Here is a 22,293-nt window from a genome sequence, read left to right as displayed (position 1 = left end):
GTAGCACCTTGTGAAGAAACCTTTCAGGAATAATACAAAATTGTTAGTGACTTCTGATGGCCTTGGTATCTGGCTCTGTGGAGGGTCATCAGGCATGGACTAAGCTGCATGAGCTCATGATGGGTCCCTAGCTATTGATACAAATTCATTACAAGTCAGAAAATCCTTTACCAGGAATGTCTTCTGCATCCTCCCTTCCCCCTTCTCAGCACCACCACCATAACTGAATTCTCAGGCCCTGCTGCTTTTTGAACTTCACTTAAATATTGTTATCAAATTACTTGGGTTGACTGCCTACATGCTCTCCTGCTCTACAGATTACATTTTCTTATAAGCAACACCATGCTTTTACAAATGGCATAGTCTTTGTAGAATAAGGCCCGCTATTTGATTTCTCAGAAAGAAAGGTTGTGGACCAATTATTCTTATAAAATGTAATTTATTTTAGTAGATAGCCCTCAATTTTTAATTGATTTATATATGATATTATCTTAAAATTGCCTTATAGAAGGATTTAGAGATTTGATTAACAATATAGTCATTTTGGAATGAACACCATACAAAATTGTTATGCAAAGTGAGACATATATGGAAGTTATCCTGGAGTATTTCTAAAAAGCCAAGGTAGCGTTTGCTTAAAAATCTTTAAAATCTGTATTTTATGGTTGAGAATAGGGGCCTTCATGTCATGTTAGCTCTCAAATTAATTTTTCAGGTGAATTTGGACCAGCCTATAGAATGGTCTCTTATTTTGGCAGCTACTCTTATTAAAGGCTTCTATTTTCTTAAGAGAGTGTCTCTCAGACCCCATCCTAATTTTTAATGCATGCAACTTGTCATTTATTGACAATATATAAGAGCAATAAATGAGGCACTTATTTGGAAGATCAATCTCAAACTCATTTCCTCTCAGAGCTGTTTTATACTTCACATGGAAAAAAATTGCATATGGAAGATTGTCTGAAGTGTGAACCTCTGGATATCACACACCTTTCCCATGGCTTAAATTAAACATCCAGAGCACATTCTGCCTGGATGGAATTATATTATCCCCCAATCCCACACCTACTCCTTTCCAATGTAGAATTGTTTTTACTGAACGACTATTTGGTATAAAAGCTATTGGCCCATATTTAAAGATGTTATAAAAATATCCTTTAAAATCATTGCATTTACTATAATGTTTTGAGAGATTGTTAATTTTATTACAGTTTCCTTTTGAAAATACCTTTTGAGAAAATTCCTCTTTGTTTTCAGTATTTCTACTGCCCTTTTTCTAAGCAATGGTTTGGTTTTTTATGAATGAACTCAGTGAATTTTTATAAATGATTATGAGTCCATGGAATTCACTATTACCTTAGAGCCAAATTTATTGCCCATTTGTAAAAGAATGTAGGAAATCATATATAAAATACACGTTAATAAAATGGATTTTAAACATTTAAACTCTGTGTCATTTTATGGCATCAAATTCATATAGAGACTATGCTCTTGCTTTCCTCTTGTTTTCATGCTATTATTTTTTATGTTGTCTCACCTTTTCTAATTAATTTAAGCATCTATATAAATATATTATTTATAATCTCTTATTTCTTTTGTGGAACAAGTGGTAGAGAGAAGAAGGGAAGAAGGAAGGAAGATAGATTATAGTCAATTTATAAACAAGGAATGAATTAAATTAATAAAAAGACTGTTCCTTTTGGTATACTACTAACTATTAAGTAGTTGGGTTTTTTAAATTTTTTATTATTATTATTATTTTTATTTTCAGGGAGAAATGCTGTTAATGACCTGTACCCAAAGATATATTCTTTATTATCCTTTGGGTTCAGAAAAATAATAAGATAGAATCACAGTTTCAAGATTTTTCCAGGCTAGACCTAGGAGTTTAGATCTCCATAGCTAACTTTTTAATGATAATGAATATCTGATTTGAATCCTGAATAACCTGGTATCCATGGTGTTTTAAAGTCAACAAGAGACCGTATCTTCCAGAGTAAAGGTAGCATTTACATACTCAGAGAATGCCGGACACTTCAAAATCAACTTGAAAAATCAGTATACTCACAGGGATTTCTACTAGGAAGCCCAGGGGGTCAGCAAACTACAGTCTGTGGGCCAAATCCAGCCTGTCCCACTTTTGTACTGCCCACAAGCTAAAAGTGGTTCTTAAATGATTAAGTGGTTGGAAAAATCAAAAGAAGAATTTTATTTTTTGACATGCAAAAAATTTGATGTTCATATTTGAGTGTCCATAAATAAAGTTTTATTGAAACACACCCATACTTATTCATTTTTGTGTTGTCTATGGCTGCTTTTGTTCTAAAACAGGAGAGTTTAGTAGTTGCAACAAAGATGGCTTGGCTCACAAGACCTAAAATATTTTCTATCTGGCCCTTTAGAAAAGTTTACAGACCATTGCTCAAGACTATGGCTTGGGGCACAGATAAGGATTTTCTGCACTCATCTATGACCCCATGAGGCTCTGGGGATATCTTCCATTAAGTTCCTAAATACATCGCAAGGGAAAGAACTTTATTCTTCTATAATCCTCTAGCTAGGCCCTCTGTGTGGGTCAAATTCTATTCTGTCACATGCAAAACTAGCTCCATGCTGCATTCACAAACTCAAGGGCAAACTCTAATTTGCCTTCCAAAAGGTATTAATTCCCAGGCCCATTCTTTCTTCTCTTTCGCATCTGACCTAAATAACCACCTGATCATAATCACATTCCTGGTAACAGGAGAGAAAATTTGCCTTTACTGTTCTATAAGGGAAACTAGGTTTATCGTGGAGGTTTTGTGGTTTTTTTTGGTCTTACGTGGGTTTTTTCCCTTCTTTTCCAAATTTGGAAACAGGCAGTGATCCTTTTCAGTCTATAACATGAAATCTTTCTTGGAGGCACTCAAGGAGGAGACTCTGCTCCCTGTGTGACAGCAAAACTGCCTGCAACCCATGGCCATGTGAGCAAAAACACCCAGCTAGCTTTGTTCAATTATTAATTGTGCCTTCAACAGTATAGAGTGTGACTGCCTTGCAGAGGAAATGTACCTGTAATTAGCTTGACCCCACAGGGGCATGGAGTCATGAAAGGGGGAAGATTCTATGCAGGGTTCACACGTACCCGATTACCTGTCATTTGATGACACAAGGGGGGAAAAAGGAAAGAGGGTGCAAGGTGTATTTTTATAAGAAGAATATTTACTATCTCTTAATTTGGTTTTTAAAAAAAATTTGGTTGTGCCATTTTGTTTCTATTTTGACATTTGAAATTTATTTTTCAAATATACTGCAAGAGTTTTTAAAGAGGAAAGTTTTAATAATGGTAAATCTTTTCATATATACATAATCAAAACATACACCTGACTTAGGAGGAAAAGAGATTGATGAATTCCATGGTTGCTTTTCTTATATTTCTGATTTCTTAATTTTTCTCTTCTCTCCAGTTATTCTGTATAGTCAAAATGATATGTCACATATGTGGTTGTTAAATGTGACCTATTTTCTCCCTTAATTAAGTTAGACTTTCATAATCCTGTAACTCCCAGAGGGCAATTGCACCGTAACATGTATTTTCTATGGAGTGTTTGATCTCCCTTCTGTGAGCAATGCTGCTCCCATCTTCATTTAACTTTGTTTCTCCATCTTTCTTTTCACATGCCAGAGGAAGTCCCTTTCTCAAGTGTGCCTCACATAGTATCAGGATTGCCCAGGGTTACAGAAGGAGTTTCTATGCATCTTGTTTCTACAAAGGTTTTTTGCATCCTCAGTAGCTTTCTATACCTGAAAAACTCAGGCACACTGAGGACTTAGCCCTTTAGGCTGAGAACAACTTAGCAGGTGCTGTAAAATTCTCTTGTCCAAGGAAAAAGCTAGATTTGACATCAATATGAAATATAAAAATATCACTTGAGAAATATTTTGTGTTTTGATAGGGTAGGTGGGAAAACATTGTTCTGGAAGGAGCTAAGAGGACTGCTGGGCGTCTGGAATCCCATTTCTCATTGGATGTTGGGTTTTAATCATTTGGTCAGAGATTCCCTTTCAGTTCTTTTCCAAATTTGAATCCTTGCCTGATGATACTCTTGAATTCCATTAATGCTAAGGCCTATCTGTCTTACTTCTAATATTATAAATTAACCAATTATTAATATATGTAGCCTAGACTCGACTCTCATGGGTTTGGGAAAAATACATAATTTTAAATGTAATTTCTTTAAGTTGATTTCCAGAGGTATGTGTTACAGGTAACTAACATCAGCTATTGTTAGTTAGCATGTTAGAATTAGTATGACTTCATATTCCACACAGAGAACATATGATCTGCAGTTCAAGTTTGAGGAAATTCTTTCTCTAGGGTTTTCTTGTATGGACCTTCCAGAAGGTTCTTTGAGTTAATCTTGGTCATATATGGATGTGGAAGAATCAAACTGGTGACTTTACAGGTAAATGCTCTTGACCATATGGTAATAATTTAAGCAAGAATAATGATTCAACCTGTTATGTTGATTGTTTTCATTTGTTTCTTGCATTTGAAAAAAATTCCATTTTCCTTTTACAAAAACCAGAAAAATAAATAAAAAATCTTGCTCTGTTTTCTTTTCAATATCTTACTTGTATGGGTTTTAAAATATGTCATCCACCAATACAGAATAATATTCAGATTAATCTTGATCTCCATCTCCCAGTTTGTTCTTTTGGCAAAAAGATATATATATATTCATAAATTCTCACTTTGTTAAAGGACAAAATGAAAAGAAAGATAGACATGGTCCCTGCACAACTGGAGTTTATAGTTCAACAAGAAAGCAGAGCATTGAACTAAAATTGCATGAATAACCACTTAATTAGATTTATACAGCATAAAGAAAAATTATAGCATTCAATAAGACCATAAAACAGGGCCATATAGCAAAATCTGCAAGGCCAGCGGGGAGCTTATGCTGAGACCTTAAGGATGAATATGACCTGGCCAAGAAAAAAAAGAGAGTGAAAAGTATCCTAGGCAGAGAAGAGAGCATTTTTAGGAATACAGGCAAGCATCTTTATGTGAAACCATGATGTTAGTGTTTTTTTTAATACTAACCTTTTATTCTTTAAGCACATATTATTTATTTTTATTTTTTAAAATATTCCTGTTTTCCCTTTCAAAGAGTGGGAAAAAAAAAGTTATCTTGCTATATCTTCTTTTCAGTACCTTACTTGTGCATTGGTTTTAAATATACAAAGTAATATATACTAGTGTATACACCACAATACATACTGGGATATATACATGTTCCCAATGTAGCAGGCATATAGGCAGTTATTTATGTGTGTGAATATCTTAAATTTAAGTCAGAAACATAGTCTTTGCCTATACAGGTGATTCCATAATAACCTAATCAAGTAAATACAAATTCTTTATTCAGTAGCCTTCTTTTTAAAACAATTGGGTAATTTAGATAATGAACGCGATAAAATTTAACAACATGATCACTGGCCTCCAAACCTTAAAATCCTAGAGAGACTCACCATAACTGACACTGCAACCTTCAAGCCATGGGAAGAGCTCCACAACCAGATGTGTTGGACCACATGTTCCAAATGGTTGACCATATAAACCAAATGATAGTGTTGGACAAATGCTCTCCTGCCACCTTAGTACCCCACTCTTACCCTACCCAGATTTGTCATCAGATGCCCAGGGTACTCTTCCTGAAGAAAAATGAACCACCCAAGATGTGTCCCTGGGGTACTAGTTTGGATTTGAGAGCTCCAGGACATTTTGGAAGCTTGGGTCAGGAAGGGACAATATAGCTTAATTACAAGCTTTGTCCATGACCTAGGAGAACAGAAATATAGAGTCCACATCTCTCAGAATCTCACCATTTCAAATATGTGTTGCCATTATTCCAAATAGTCTATGTTTTACAATTTAACAGATATAAAGATAGAATTTGTTGAAAGTTATCATGAGAATTAAGGTAAAGTTCTTAATACAGTATTAGATAGTATTGATACTATTTTTATTTATTTTTATTATTAGTTATCCATATATCAGCTTTATATAGTGATAATTTGGGGGGAGACTGATAATTTGATTGAAAACAACCCAATGTCATCTTTATCCATCCCATACAACAACCAGGGAGATTTTTTAAATGCTCTCTCTCATCAAAACTAATCTTAGTATTTTATGTCTCAAATTATGTTACATTATATTGCATCAACGTACCCACTTGAGGTGTTCCTTTTTTCGAAAGGGCATGACGACAACATATTATTAGGGCAAGATTTTCTAGCATGCCTTATCAATGTGTTCATTCTCCTACGGGGCAGTCTCAGAGTCTGGCTATTTAACAGCAAATACCTTATTTAATGTAGCTATATAGAACCTATAGGTTGTAAATTCCAATGCTTATTATTTTTTTTTTACAAAATTGGTGTTCTAGGCGATAATTAGACTATAACACCAAAAAAAAAAAAAATGATCGGCAGTGTTCAGGAGCAAGCCATTGAACATAACAGAAGGGCTGCACAATAAAAACAAAACAAAAAGAAAGCGGTAAATTATAGAGCTTTTTTGGAGAAGCATATTAAAAAGGTCAAAGTAATCATAGAATTGTTGCAATGGACAGATATTAGTACAATGAAATTCATCAAGACAAGTGCAGGTTGGTTTACCTGAGAGCCAAACGAACTGCTATAGAAGAGGAGACAATAGGACTCACATTGTATTTGATAAGGCTTACTTATAAAAGAAAAAGTCAGGCTAGGTTGTATAACTCTGTGAACCACCACAAATAACTTTGGAATCTTGACTATGGATGTCAGCTAGGGTCTATCCTAAGATCCTTCAGGAGATGCCAGAGTAGGACTGATTTAGTCCTTGCTAAGATGGGCCATCCTGGGTCCCATGAATCAAGGCATTTACCCAAGGTGGTCAGAAGCAAGGGTTAGAGGACAAGTTCCAAGAGACTGTAAAGGGAGGAGATACAAATCGTCTAAGCCAGAAACTTGATAGTGATCCTAGCCTCTTTTGCTTCCTTTTCCCCATCAATAACTCATTTGATACATTGTCTTGATTCTACATCCTTACTGGCTATCAGTCTATTCCTCTTTCCCCATCATCATGATGTAGGTACACCAACATTTTTCTCACCTGTATTTCAGTAGTTCTCCAGTTGAACCCCTTGCTACTAGGTATTTCCCTCTCCTACAAAAACACTATTTCTTAATATAAAATTGGTCAAACCCTGACTAATTTCCCAATTTTCCAATGCCTTTGGGATAAAGTTCAAACTACTTCATATGGCCTTAAAGCCCTTCATTCAACTTCTTCTCCTATGCATAAACCCCTAACCACTCAGCTTTATGCACTGAGTAAATTATACTACTTATATTTCAAGAATATGCCTTGTCCCCATGCTTTTGAGCCTTCACACATCCCGTTTTTTTGTCCTAAAACATGATTTTCATCTATATCATCATTTTGCCAGCATAACTTCTTGCAACATCTTCAAAATGACACTTCCTCCTAGAAACCATACAATAGAACTAACAAAATTACATTTTAATTATGTGTAATCTATAGATTATAAGACCTGTAAAAATGCAGACCCTATGTCCTACTCATATGGGTATTCTTAGCACATTGTACTCAACCAGTCAATCAATTAATTGAGTTATTTAGGTAAGGGCTTTTAAAAGGGTTGCTGGAGAGTGGTGGGGGGTGGGAGGGTTGGGGTGCCTGGGTGATAGACATTGGGGAGGGTATGTGCTATGGTGAGCACTGTGAATTGTGTAAGACTGTTGAATCACAGACCTGTACCTCTGAAACAAATAATACATTATATGTTGAAAAAAAAAAAGATAGCAGGAAGGGAAAAATGAAGGGGGGAAATCGGACGGGGAGATGAACCATGAGAGACTATGGACTCTGAGAAACAAACTGAGGGTTCTAGAGGGGAAGGGGGTGGGGGGATGGGTTAGCCTGGTGATGGGTATTAAAGAGGGCACATACTGAATGGAGCACTGGGTGTTATACGCAAACAATGAATCATGGAACACTACATCAAAAACTAATGATGTAATGTATGGTGATTAACGTAACATAATAAAAATAAATAAATAAAATAAAAAAATAAAAACAGTATTATTGGGAAATAACGCACAGCATGAAGTGTAAACTAAATACACATTAATAAGTGATTAAAGCATGAATGAATGGAAAACAAACTTCAAAGAATACAATAGAATTATAGAACTAAAGCTACCTAATAGGTTTATTAATTTCTTACTGAGAAGGTTTTGGAAATTTCAAGAAAGTTCTCTGTCTAGGTCCTATTCATATCCTTTTTTTCCCTGTGTTGTCTTGATGTTCTGATCTGCTTCTGACTCTTGTTATTCACTAGGCTCCATAGAATGCTCTGAAATCTTCAAATTTTCGTATCAGATCCTTGAATAGTTTCTATATCACCCAATTATTTTCAGCAATTGTTCATTTCCTTCTGAGCAGTTATCACACAGAGTAATTGTCTTAAACATTTGTTTACTTTTTTACTGCCTATTTTCCTCATGAAATCAGACCCCTACATATCCTTAGTTCTCATTATAGTGCCTGGCACAATAAGCATTAACTAAATACTTATTGAATGAATTAATGAATTACTTTTTCCAGATAAAAGTCAGACTCTGTATTAGAAACTACTTACAGTTTAGATTTTAAGAACAGAATGTTCATAAACTATAGTTTTGCTTTACTATATCATATGCATCTCAAATATATGGGACAGTTTTCTTTCTGTAGGATACTGTGAAATGTCTACTGCAGATTTCTGTATCTGGGAAAGAATTATATATAGTGAACTAGTGCTATATATAGTGAACTAGTGCTATATATAGTGAACTAGTGTGTGTGTAGTAAACTATATATATAGTGAACTATATATATGTATACATATATATATGTATACATATATATAGTGAACTAGTGCTATAGTGGGGGTTGGGAGTTTGATGACAGGAGTTCAGGCCTACCCTAGTTTTGATAGTAGAAAATAGTAGAGAACAGGTTGAGTCAACCTGAAAAAGGATCCTCCACTGCAGAGCTGTGAGTTTTAAAATACCTCCTATGATTCATTGTTATAAACCATCCCTTACAGGAGTAGCCACCTGTGGCATAATTTTCATCTCCACTATTAGAAATCAACTGGATTTCCAAACCTGGTTGATCATCAGAATTACCTGGAGACAAAAGTTTTTAAAATTACAGATTCCCTGGTTCAGCCCACACATAAAGCATCTCTTTTGGTGAAATTCTGGGATTCTGTGGGAATAAAGCCTTCTGGTGAGTCCGGTGACCAGCAGAATGATGACTTTGTAAGCCCAGGAGGGCAAGATCTAAAAGAGTGTTTCTCCAACTTTATTGTGCTGGAAAGTCATCTGGAGGATCTTGTTAAAATGCAAATTCTGATTCACTGGGCCTGGGATGGGGCCTGAAATTCTGCCTTTCTAACAAACACCCAGGTGTAATATGGGTGCTGCAAGTACATGGACCACATTTTAAGCATCATCTTGGATCTCTCAAGAGACCAGAATAGGTTGGAAGATAGAGGGATATATAAATAGCTTAGCACAGAGAAACCCAAGTAAGTCCCACAATGTACACAAATATTGTTACAGTGTTTTATATTTTAATTTCTCCGTTCCACCCCCAGAAACCCAGAAATGATTCAGAGAATAATAAAAATCATTGTAGTTTTGAGAAATAAGATTGATCCTTGCCTATCAAGGTTGGACCATAAGCAACAGAATTTGCATCACCTTGGAGCTTTATAGAAATGCAGAATATTGGAACCCATTCCAGACCCACCGAATCAGAGTCTACATTTTACCAAGATCCCCTGGTGGTTTGTATGCACATTCAACTTTGAGAAGCCCTGGACTAGGTAGGGGTGAAGAGTCTTCCTTTGTATGCAGAGAAAGCTACTTTCCTAGGAACTTAAAGTGTAGAAATGAAAGAACTTTGCCCACTTTCCTGCTAACTAGTAACCCTAAACTTCACTCCTTTCTCCCTTCCCTCCAAATGTATTTCTACCAAGAAACCAGAAAAAAAAAATGGTGTAGGGGCGAGGGTAGGGTTACAATATTGAACCATTGAATATTTATCACTTAGAAAGGAGAGCATCTAATGCTTTACCTATTCTATCAGATGCTGCTAAATATTGCAGGAAAATTTAGCCTAGCATATGAAGAAATATTGCCTGAATGACAGGAACCACTTTTCTCATCATCTTTTATAATGGCTTTATCTGCAAAATGTAGACAATATTATGTGCCCTACCTGCCTCACGTTCTTGCTCTGAGGGATCAAATGAGATAATGAATATGTAAATAGTTTGAAAAGTGTAAGGCTCTCCACAAATGTAAGCAATTAAGAGAAAGAGTAAGTTGGTAGAAAGAATACAGAGTTTAGAGCGAGAAAACCCAGGTTCAATTCTCTCTTCTCTACCATTTACCTTTTTGGGGGGTTTTGGGGTAAGTCCTTTAAGCTCTCTGCTTTTCATCCATAAAATATGAATATAATGCCTGCTCACTGCCAGGATTCCTGTGTTGTCTCCAGTGATATAATGTATATGAAAATGATTTATTAATGATAAAGCATTATTCAGGTGCTGTTATTACTATTATCTTAGATTCTGCAAGGCAAAAGATGGACTTTAATTACAGTAGTCATTTTTGTTACTATTTGGGTAGTAGAAAGGACTAACTGCAAGACTATAAAGCTCTCCATTTGACCAAAATAAGTAATAAAACCAGAGTCTTTAGATAGTGTAAAGTAGTGGTTCTTGGAGTGTGTTCCCTAAACCAGCAGCGTCAGCATCACCTAGGAACTTGTTAGAACTGCAAATTATCAGACCCCAACACCAGATCTACATGAATCAGAAACTCTAAGCCCCGTGATTTGTAGCGTAACAAGCCCTCCAGGTGATTCTGATGCACAATAAATTTAGAGAACCCCTACCCTAAAATAACTTCTTTTGAGATAGTCAGGATTGTGTGCTATTTTTACCAAGCATGAGTATAGGAACACTTGAGATTCTTTCCGTATAATAATAAATCAATAGAAAATGTTTTGATGACCTGGGGTGTGGGGGTGTGGCATGTGTGGTATGTATGTTTAAAACTATTTGATATATAAAAGCACTATCACATCTCTGTGGTTAGAATTTTTATCACTTTAGATGAAGAGGTTTAGAAGCAACAACTGCACAGAAATCCCTACTTTGTCTTTTTCCATCTACAGTCTAATGATGTTTGAGGCTAACATATCACTTAAAATGTGCACACAGTTCTGAAGTCCTCATCCTTCTCTAATATTCATTTTCAAGTCTCCTAGTACACTGAGACTGCAGTTAATTCTAAGAAAACAAAGAAACCTCAATAGGTAACTCAAATGCGGTGGCTCTGCCTACAGAAGACATGCCAGTAAAATGACCCCATGTCATTTAAGAAACATTAGAGAGAAGCAGACTCCTTTACAAAAACCACCTGGCCAATTCCTTCCTATGTCTTCATCCTCCTACCTTCATTTTATGGATCAAATCAGATATTTTTCTCAAGTAATCCCAGAACACTCTGTGAAATCATATGAGTGTTAAATTGTGACTTAGACTGCAGTTGACTAAAGTGTTAAAATCTGATGAAGAGAAGAGAAAAGGGGAAAAAAAACAACTTTAATAATTCAGTTGGCAAATATCAATGCAAATCAGATCTAATTCTTCAAGGTATTCTAGTAATAAAAACGGAAATGTCAGTCTTTGAATGACATCAGTCCTTTTTTTTTTTTAATATTTTTGGGGCCTGGTCACTGAGGCTTTATGCTCTTTTGACTGTGGAAAGATAGGTCCAGATCAGGGAATGAGAAATTTGAAAGGCAGACAGGAAAATAGTTACTGAAAGTTAGTCTTCATAAAGCAATCCAGGAGATACTTTGCATTTTTAAAAATTCCTCCCACCTGATAGATGATGATAGATAGATAGATGATAGATAGATGATAGATAGATAGATAGATGATAGATAGATAGATAGATAGATAGATGATAGATAGATAGATGATAGATGATAGATAAATAGATGATAGATAGATGATAGATAGATAGAGAGAGAGATGATAGATGACAGCTAGCTAGCTAGCTAGCTAGATGATAGATAGATGGATAGAGTGAGTGAACTAGCCATGGGAAAATTGCTTCAAATTGCAACAAATTATAAATTCCAAAATTTCACCTTAGAACAAAAGTATTCCAAATATAACATATGGTACTGAGGACCTGGCTTGCCCATAGCTTAGAGTCACTTGGTATGGATACAGAGATGGGCAATTTTTTGGGTAACTCTGGAATTTAGACAGCATACTTTAGTAGCCATCTGGGAGAAGATAGATGAATTCATCTGGTTCCTTGAAGAGAGAAGAGGTGGACATCGTTTATTTTCTAGCAAAGTAATTAATTTGATGACTAACTATGCTCGTCATACCTGTAACGACTCTTATAAGCTCACTTAAAATAGTTAAATAAGGCCATTTATTTTTTTTTTAACTGTCACTATAGTGTATTAGTCAGCTTAGGCTGCCATAACAAAAGTGCTTTAACAACAGAGATTTAGTTTCTCACAATTCTGAATGTTAGAAGTCCATGATTCAGGGACAACATGGTCAGGTTCTGGTGGGAGCTCTCTTCCTAGATAGTTGATGGCCAGCATTTCCCTGTGTTCTCACCAGATCTCTTCCCACAGAGAGGGAGAGCAAGCAGACTCTTTGGTGTCTCTTATTATAAGGGCCCTAGTCCCACCAAGAGGGCCCCACCGTCATGACCTCAGCAAAACCTAATTACTTCCCAAAGGCCCCATTTCCAAATATCATCAAATTGAGGGTTAAGGCTTCAAATAAGAATTTGGGGGAAATACTAGTCAGTCCATAGCATGTAGTATCTGTTCTCACATTGCTGACCACCTGGACTCCTGGCTTACCTGTCTTTCTCTGAGCTCCTGAGCGCCTGAGACTTGCCATGGCTCTGTTGTCACATTTCTTTAAGACTGGATAGATCCCAGCATTAAATCCTCTCTTAAACTTAGGATATGAGTCATCCAGAGACCAAATGGGAATGACATTACTACTCTATTGCTTGCTCCCCTCCCTGAATCCAAATGTCCTGTCAAGGTGTCTTCTCCATAATGCCAGAGAACCAGTAGGAGACGCAAAGCATGCCCCATTCAGTTATCCCTATAACACCCCCAGGCCAGGCTGACAGGAAAATTTGTTTTAATAGTGTGAGCAGCTGTAACTCTCTACCAATGGCAGTTCTGTTGCTGGAAGAGGTGATTCCCCCAGAACATTTAAGCACTCTAAGGTCCCCACAGGAGGCTGACTCAGTTGCTGGGTGTCAGAGTGGATCAGGGGCTGTGCTGAGGCTAATGTGCTAAGCCTTTAAGAATGTATGGGGATTCCTCACTCGGGTCTGTTTCTTGTCCATGGTGTGGTTCTGCCAAGAAAATATCTGGCAGCAGCAGTAACCCATAATCTTATTTTACCAGGCTGTCTAAGGGTGATTGGGTGACTACAGGAGGTATGAAGGGCTGCTTTACCATGGCCAGCCTGTAACCACCACACCTCGCTTCTGACCTGATCCTAATAGAATCCTCTTATAGAGATAGGCTAAGAGTTGTTTTAGCAGATCCAGAAATCCATTTGGGATCTCAGCTGCTTAAGGTGGTACCTTTCTGAGTTCGAACAGATTCTCAATATCTACCAAAACACCAAGATAAGGAGCTCATTCCTTATCTTTCTTTGGAGTTTCTATGAGTGAGTTCCATGAGATTTGTATAAACAAAAATGATTATTCAGGTCTTTTCTCACCACATGTACCTTTACTGTTACTATTATTACTGCTACTTCTGCCACCACTAGTAATAACCTTACAAATATGAACTACCATTGTCAGTGATGGAATGCCTACCTGCCAGTCATGTTAACATTCTGCATTTGTAATTGCCAATTTTTATTGCAGCTACTGGCCAATCATCCATGAATAATTCCATGAATCTTCAGAACCCATTCCCACCCAAGCCCAGAGGCAATCATTTACAAATTAAGAACGGGGCCTGAGACCATTGCCGGGCCATTTGTAAGAATTTGTCCCCCTGTTGGCCTTTCATAGGAAACCAATCAAACATGTAACAAGTGATATAAAGATTACTTATACATTTATTCTTACATTTATACATGTATGTATACACATTTGCTTATATTATTTGTGTGAATTTGATATCATTGTACCTTTTAGGTTTTTAAAAATAAATATTCCAATACTTTGGGGTTTCTCAGTTTATATCAGTAAGAAACTAAGGTACAAACCTGCATTCATATGACCCAGTTGTAGTCACAAATCATGCAGTTTTCCCTAGTAATGTTCATCAAACTATTCTGATACCTGCACCATTAAAATACATCTATGTATTAGTTTTCTAGGGCTGCCACAGCAAATTATCACCAGCATAGTGGCTTAAAAGAACAGAAGAATATTTCTATCATTGTTCTGGAGGCCAGAAGTGTAATCAGGATGCCAACAGGGCAACAATCTCTCTGAAGGCTCTAGGGAAGGATCCTTCCTTGCCTCTCCCAGCTTCTTGTGGCTCCTGGCATTCCTTGGCTTGTGGCAGCATAGCTTCAATCTCTGTCTGTGTCCTCACATGGTCTTTCCCTGCATTTCTTTGTGTCCAGGTGTCTCAGCTCTCCCTTTCCATTCTCTTATAAGGTCACCAGTCACTGGATTTAAGTTTCACCCTAAATCCAGGATGATCTCATTTCAAGATCCTCAAATTAAATACCTCTGCAAAGATTCTTTTTCTGGATAAGTTCACACTCATTGGTTCTGGGGGTTAGGGTTTGGACAAATTTTCTTGGGGGCCACCATTCAACTTACTACAATCTGTTCTGAAAAGAAAAAAATAACTTAGAGAATAATGAGATTCGAGCGGAACAAACCCAAATGACTTTTGAAAGGCAAAGTGTGGGAAGCTCCAGGTATTGCCATATTCAAATCAAATGTAATTAGATCTTGCCTTTATTATCAAGTGAGCTGAAGAGAAGAGATTTTATATACTTCACAGTTCTCTGAGTTTGCCTATAAAGACCAAGATCTTTATAGAAAAACATAAAAGAAGTACACATTGCTAAGAGGATAAAATTAGGAAGTAGGCCAACCTGGTTTGGAGTTTTAGATATGATTTGCTAACTGTGTGACCATGGCAGAACGTCTTCCTTCAGCCACATAATGATCTACAAAGTGGGGGTGGGGAATAAAACTTTCCCGTTATTGTTGTGGGACTTAAAGAGACAGTGTTCATGAAGCACTTCCCACAGTACCTGACCTATTAAGCTCTTAATAAAAATAGCTACTGTTATTGCTGTTCCACTGAAAAATGGGAAAAAGTGTCGTCTGTGTGCAAAGGCACCAATCTGTAAGTGACCCTGCTCTAAAGGGGATCACCCCCCCAACAAAATGGCCAGCTAACAATGACACATTTTCATCTTTCCTTCACCCCAGTGCTTTAGCTGTAAAGGAATTTTTGCATGCTTTAACTGGGCTTGAACACAGTGAAATGATGGACCTTGTTCCTTCAAACATCGCTTATAATAGATCTGTCAGGTGTCCTATTTAAACCCTAATGGTTTTGCAAATAGCAGGGCTTACGAAACACCCAAATTTGAGGTAAAAAAGAAATACCCAACATAATTCAGAGGCAAGCATTCAGTGTGAGTTTGGAGTAAAAGGTTAGCAGAGAGAACATTTGTCTACAGCTGAGAAATAGAAGGGCCATCTGGCTCGACCTGTGTGAACTTTCTTCCTATCTGAACATCTTGTCCACACAGGGGTAACTTCCAGTAGCCCTTGGCTAGTGTCTCTTTCCTAAGCTCAGTCATACTTTCCCTTATCCTCTGGGTGCACTGGCATGTTTTTTTCCAAGGGATGCTTTCCTGTTTCTGTAACAAAGTGCAGAGGGAAATAAGGTGCATGGTGTAGCTGGGCAGGCAGCCAAACCTACACATTCAAAAGGCCTGTCAGATGGCATCCAAAGTTTCTTTCGGCTTGGCTTTCTGCCTCCTCATTTCTCCTTCCTAATCTCCTTTTGTGTTCTCCACAGTCTGGCACCAGGAAAATATTCTCCATCATTTTCTTTCTTCCTTTTATGCTCTAACTTCAAGCTGTTCTAATACCCTAAGTCAAAGCTTTAGGAAACAGAAGTTTAAGTAACTCCCATCATTGGTGCATAAGTACACATGGTGCAGCAATTGTCAGCTTAGCCCTTCTCTTGCTGGCCTGGACCCCTTGGTTCAATATTAGTAGAGGCTCTGTATGAAGTTACTTTCTTCAATCTCATGAACTTCAGTTTTCATTTCAGGATCACCCTACTCCTCATATATGAAAAGGGACCATTGCTTCCAGATATTGGAAGCCAACAAGAAAAGTCAGAGGAGGAGAACATTATGATGCATGAGTTTTTGTTTAGGAAGTGTGGTAGGCAGAATAATATTCCCATGAGGTGTTTACATTCTGATCTCCAGAACCTGTGAATATGCTACCCTATGTGGCAAAAGGAATTTTGCAGATGTGATTAAATTAAGATTTTGGAGATGGGGAGAGTATTCTGGATTACCTGGGTGAGCCCAATATAATCACAAAGGTCCTTATCAGTGGAAAGCAAAGGATCAGAGTGAGGAAGGAGATATGATCACAAAAGCAGGGGTTACAATCCAAGAGAGATTTGGAGATGCCACACTGCCTGCTTGAAGATAGAGGAGGGGCCACGGGCCAGAGAAGGCAGGCAGCTTCTAGAAGCTGGAAAAAGGCAAGGAAACAGATTCTCACGTAACACCTCCAGAAGGAATGTAGCTCTGCTGACAGTTCAATTTTAAGCCCTGTGAGATCCATTTTGGATTTTCCACCTTATTGTTTTAAGCCGCTAAATTTGTAGCAGTTAGTTAAGCAGTAATGGGAAACTAATACAAGGAGTGACCCCTTGCCATTGTTCATAGACAGACACATATGTAAAATTAGTTTGAACTGTTTTGGGGGAATATAAGATACTGAACATGTCTGTACAGAATTACTTGTTTTGGCATTATGGGTAATTGAAATGCTCTGATCAATGTATCATCACATATTTTATTACTGGTGGCTAATATTCAAAGAATTGTATTTTGATAAAATATAATATAAAAATATACTAAAGGAAACTTCTTTCTTTTTTCTTTTCCTTTTTTTTTTTTTTAAGTGATCCACAAAGCACTGCCTCAGGGTAATCTTTGTGATCATCAATTATCATTGTACCATTGAAGCGCCTGCTAGTGGTAACATTTCCAGGTGATGAACATCAGATAAACTATCATTTATTAGGATCCAGTGCCTCAACTATGTCTGTTAAACTACAGCTTTGGGAATATTGCCTGCTTCAGAATTAAAATGTACTCATTTTCAGTAGTTCCCTTGAAATCTCCTAGAGATTGATAGGATGAGAGAGAAAAGAAGGTCTCGTGGTTACGATTAAGTGCAACTTTTAAAATACTGAAACTAGAACTCACCATCTGCTAGAACAGGGGTTAGGTAAGCAGTTGTTTTGTTTTAGTCTTCTTTGATGAGCATGTGGGATGTCCTTGATTCCTGGTGTTATAAACCTGCTATACAGACACATTATTTTTCTTCCTAACACTTGATAAAATGTGAGTTATTTGAGGGAAGAGCCAGTATCTTCTTTTTTCATTCCCCTTCTCCATATGTTATACCTAATGACACTTTATAGAATAGAACCAAGTTCTCAGCAAGTGCTCAATAATAAATAAGTTAATTCCAAATTCCTTAAGTAAGAAGAGCTGCCATTGGTGCAGCACTCAGGGTACAATGTGCTTCCCCACCCATGCTCTAATTGACGACCCAGACACAGCACAAGGTGAGCATCCTCCTTTGAGGAGGCACAATGCTAATGAATGAGGCCCCTGGAGTTGGACAGCCTCTGTGGTTGTAGAGGAGATTTACCTCAGCTTCTCATACCTCAGTTTCCTTGTCTCCAAAAAATAAGGTAAGACTAGTTCCTATCTTGCTGGGTTATTGTGAAGATTAAGAGAGGTAGTACCTACAACATGCTCTAGCCTGGGGCCCAGCACATACTAAGGATTCTAGAAATCAGATTGCTGCTATTCTCAGTTGGTGGAGAAGGAAAAGGAAGACCAAAGGCATAAAATGACTTCCTCAAAGTCCCTAATAACAAAATGGAAGATCTGGCTCAAATCTTACTTTCTTCCTTCTGTAATGTATCAATATCTGAGTGTTCAGAATCTGTTTTTTAACCTCTCTTCTTTTTTCTTTGTTGTCTCTTCCCAGCACACACACACACACACACACACACTCTCTCTCTCTCTCTCTCCACAACCGCCCCCCCCCACACACACACGTACACACACACACACACCTGCATCACTGCCCAGCTTCGATGGCTGTGGAGAAGCACTGGGGAACTCCACATGTCCCTGTCATGAACCTGCTAATGGCAGATGACAGCTGTGCAATGACAGAAGCTGTGTGCTTCAGGGGCCAGTCCCCTGCAGAGAGGAACAGTTTCACATCCAGCCCTAAAAAAGCACGCGGCTTTATCCTCTTTCCTGTGTGAGCCTATAGCCATCTCCCTGCCCACCAACCACTGTGCTCGTACAGCGGTTGGTTTACCTGCCCTTTATAAACTCCACTAACTCCAGGAAATCAGAAAACCCCCTCGGCAGAAAGTGGCTCACCAAATTACTCCCGAGCTATGAAGGAGGCAAGGTGCCCTCACACTTCCAAGCCTCAGAGACAGAGATCGGTATCTTGTCAAATGAAAGGCAGCCTTGAGGATTTGAATCACTTTTCTTATCCTTCTCTCCCCTCAAGCTCATCCTCCAAAGCAGGCTCTCTAATTTATGATATGATGGGGACCACATATTGGGATAAGCACAGCATATTAGCTCTGCAGGAGCTGCCAAATAGGACAGTAGCTATTTCGCAACTTAGGTTTTGAGGAGAAGAGAATTTGACAAATGGCCCATCTCCCTGGAGGGTGAGAAAGCGGCAAGTTGGCTAGCCAGAGAAGAGGATGATAAAGACAAGGGGAGCACAGACTGATACTCGGTTTCCCAAAATCTCTCTTTATATGGAGGGAAAAGAAACATGGTTCAAGTTGCAAATCCTGCTGCCTGTGATCTGGAAGATTCCTGTCACTGAATGTGCAGCCAAACAGCTCTCTACACAGGGGCTGATCTCAAAGCCTTCTCATCATTGCCCACACCCCAATCCTGGCATCACTTTGCAAGGGATTTGTTTTGTGTTTGCAATGTTAACACTGAGCAGGGGAAAGATGCCAGCCCTGTGAGCAACAACAACACAGCTTGGTAACTGGTTTTTAAATGCTTTTTTGCTTTAAATTGATACCATGGATCTTTCATTCTTCCTCCCTGGAGGAATTTCAATCTTTTATTTTTTTGAAGGGTGACTTTTCCTTGTCCTATGAGAATTAAGGGACAAACTTGCTATTTCTGGTTGAGAAAGGACTCTAACAAGAAATACACATTATCCCACTGAGCCAGCTGCTCGGGAGGATCTAGAAGCAGGGAACGGAAAGCTGAGTTCCAATTCTGACTGCCCCTGACTCCCTGTAACCTCAAACAGACCACTCTTCCTCTCAGAATATCTCAGACTTTTACATACATAGCAATCACCTGGGGGATTTTATTAAATTGCAGATTCTGATTCAGCATGTCTGGGGCAGGGCTTGGGGTGTTGCATCTAAGCTCCCTGGTGATGATCATGCTGCTGGTCCATGGATCCCATTTTGAGTAGCAAGGGTGGAGAATGTTGTTTCTCCAAGTGTGGTCTAATGACCACCAGAAGTCCTGCCAAAGTGCCTTCCAATATATATTCTGACTCCATCATTGTCTCACTAAATACTTTCAATCCCATTATGTTTCTACTGGACTACTGCAGTTGTCCCAACTTACATTTTCCACCCCTCTGTTCCCTACCCAGTCATCAGAGCGTTCTTTTAAAAACATGAACAGATTATATCACTCCCTCAGCCCCACTTAAAACTCTCCAATGATTTTCAAAATCTCTTGGAATAAAATCCAAGGATTATTATGGCCCTACGTGATTTAGCCACTCTCTAATATCCCCATCTCCTACCATTCTCCTTCTCCCACTAGCTCTATCCTAGTGGTTCTCAACTAGGGTCAATTTTGCCCCCCGGCAGACATTTGGCATGGCTGGAGATATTTTTCATTGTCACAACTGGGTGGATGTAACTAGCATCTAGTGGGTAGAGACCAGGGAAGCTAGTGGAATCCTACAATGTACAGGAAAGCCCCAAACAACAAAGAATTATTTAGCTAAAAGATCACTAGTTCTACTGTGGAGAAACCCTGCTCTGACCACACTGCCCTGCTTTCTATTACTCAAGATTACCAAGCTTCTTCTTATTTCACAGGGCCTTTGCACTTGCTATACATCTTATGCCTCAGACTATATGTATATATACATACACATGCACATATACATATATATATCTATACACACATATGCATACACACAGACACACACACACACACACAATCATTTTAAAGCCTCAGTTTGAATAAAGCATCCTAAGGAAAGCCATCCCAGATACCCTTAGCTAAAATAGCACACACTCCCTGCTACTTTTTTGCCACTGTGCTATTTTATTTCCTTGTAGCGCTGTCACTATTTGAAAATTTATTATTTACTTATTTATGAGATTTTTTGATCTGTAGCCCCATAGTAGAATATAAGTCCCATGATGATATGCACTTTGTTCATCTTATTCACTGCCATATCCTTGGTGACACTGCTGTACCCTACAAGGGCGCCCAGGGTTCATTTCCTGCTCAAAAATATATGTAGAATTAATATTAACAAATAAGTAAACATACAACTAAATCTACTTGGGTGTTTATTTTTAAAAATGTAGAATTCTAAGCCCTATTGCAGACTTACCGAAGCACAATCTCTTAGGTGTGGGGTCCAGGAATCCACATTTTAACAAACTTTCCTTGTGATTTCTAAACACACTGGAGTGTGAGTTCCACTGGGCTAGATAATAACAAATAACTAACTTTTATGACTCACAGTGAGTTGCTCACTTGCCAGCCTGCACATGAATCTTGCCAGCAGACCTACTTCTCTTCTATCCTGCTGGAAAAAGGCCAGGAATCCTGTCTTTGGTTTTATCTCTGTGGGTGGAAGATGGAAAGAAAACTCCAGAGCATGACTGACCCAGAACCCCATCCATCCTGACCTTGAGATTGACTAAACCTGGTTTATTTTTCTTGGAGATTGAAAGGACAATGAGGAAAGGGAAGGAAATAACACTTCCTGAGAAAATAGTAATAAAGTGAGAAATGAATAAAAAATAAACAAAAAAAATGTGAAATTATCCTTGAGATATTCATATCATGAGGACTTCCAAAAATTGGTGGGAATGTTTTTGCCCACAGCCCTACCAGTGACTGTGAGATCACAGTCAACCAAAAAGCTTGTGATCTCACACACAAGGATAATGACCCATCTATTTCCCATCTTGAATGTACATCATCTTTTTTAATAGGAGGAAAAGACTACATTTATCCCTGTTACATGCAATCTTAGTAGGTTTGCTTTATTTTTGAAGTATTGTAACAAGGCAGTGATCTTGAATTCATTACAACAGTCTAAACAAAACATCAACACCTTTTATCAAAATAAAAGGTGATGGGGGATTAGCTGCATATGTCAGTTCAGAAGTGGAGCTTACCCTTCAGATACTATTCTACCATCTAACTACTTCTAACATGTAGTAAAATTCAATGTGTGATCATTATTATTACTGTTATTCTGTAGTTTAGCTATTTTAGTCTGTTTAACTAGTTATAATCAGTAAAGTTGACTATCATGTTCTTTCCTAGATCCTTCAAAGTGACATCAGTCCTTTAATTCTTTGGGAAATTTTTTCAATCAGTTATGAATCCTCTTTACCATAATCCAGTCCACACATTCCATGTTGCTTACAAAAATAGGTTCTAACACATATTTTGCTTACATTCTAATATTTCTCACAGTATTCCTTTAACCAGGTGTTTGGTAATCATAACCTAGGTATTTATTCAATCTAGAGTCTTGATTGTTAATATATTGTGTCTCAAGGTAAGCTTTCTGTGATGACCACTTATA

At 37.9% G+C, this 22,293-nt stretch overlaps 1 protein-coding gene across 2 annotated transcripts in view; it reads left to right on the top strand.

The window, feature by feature from the left end:
• The window catches only part of LOC110582418 (limbic system associated membrane protein), a 654,509-nt gene that overhangs the window by 425,144 nt on the left and 207,072 nt on the right, over positions 1 to 22,293 (top strand). The gene's annotated exons all lie outside the window — the stretch shown is intronic.

Source organism: Neomonachus schauinslandi, chromosome 1 (assembly GCF_002201575.2).
Source record: "Neomonachus schauinslandi chromosome 1, ASM220157v2, whole genome shotgun sequence".
Lineage (NCBI taxonomy): Eukaryota > Metazoa > Chordata > Mammalia > Carnivora > Phocidae > Neomonachus > Neomonachus schauinslandi.
The sequence above is the reverse complement of the archived record's forward strand: the minus strand, read 5'-3'. Positions and strand labels throughout refer to the sequence as shown.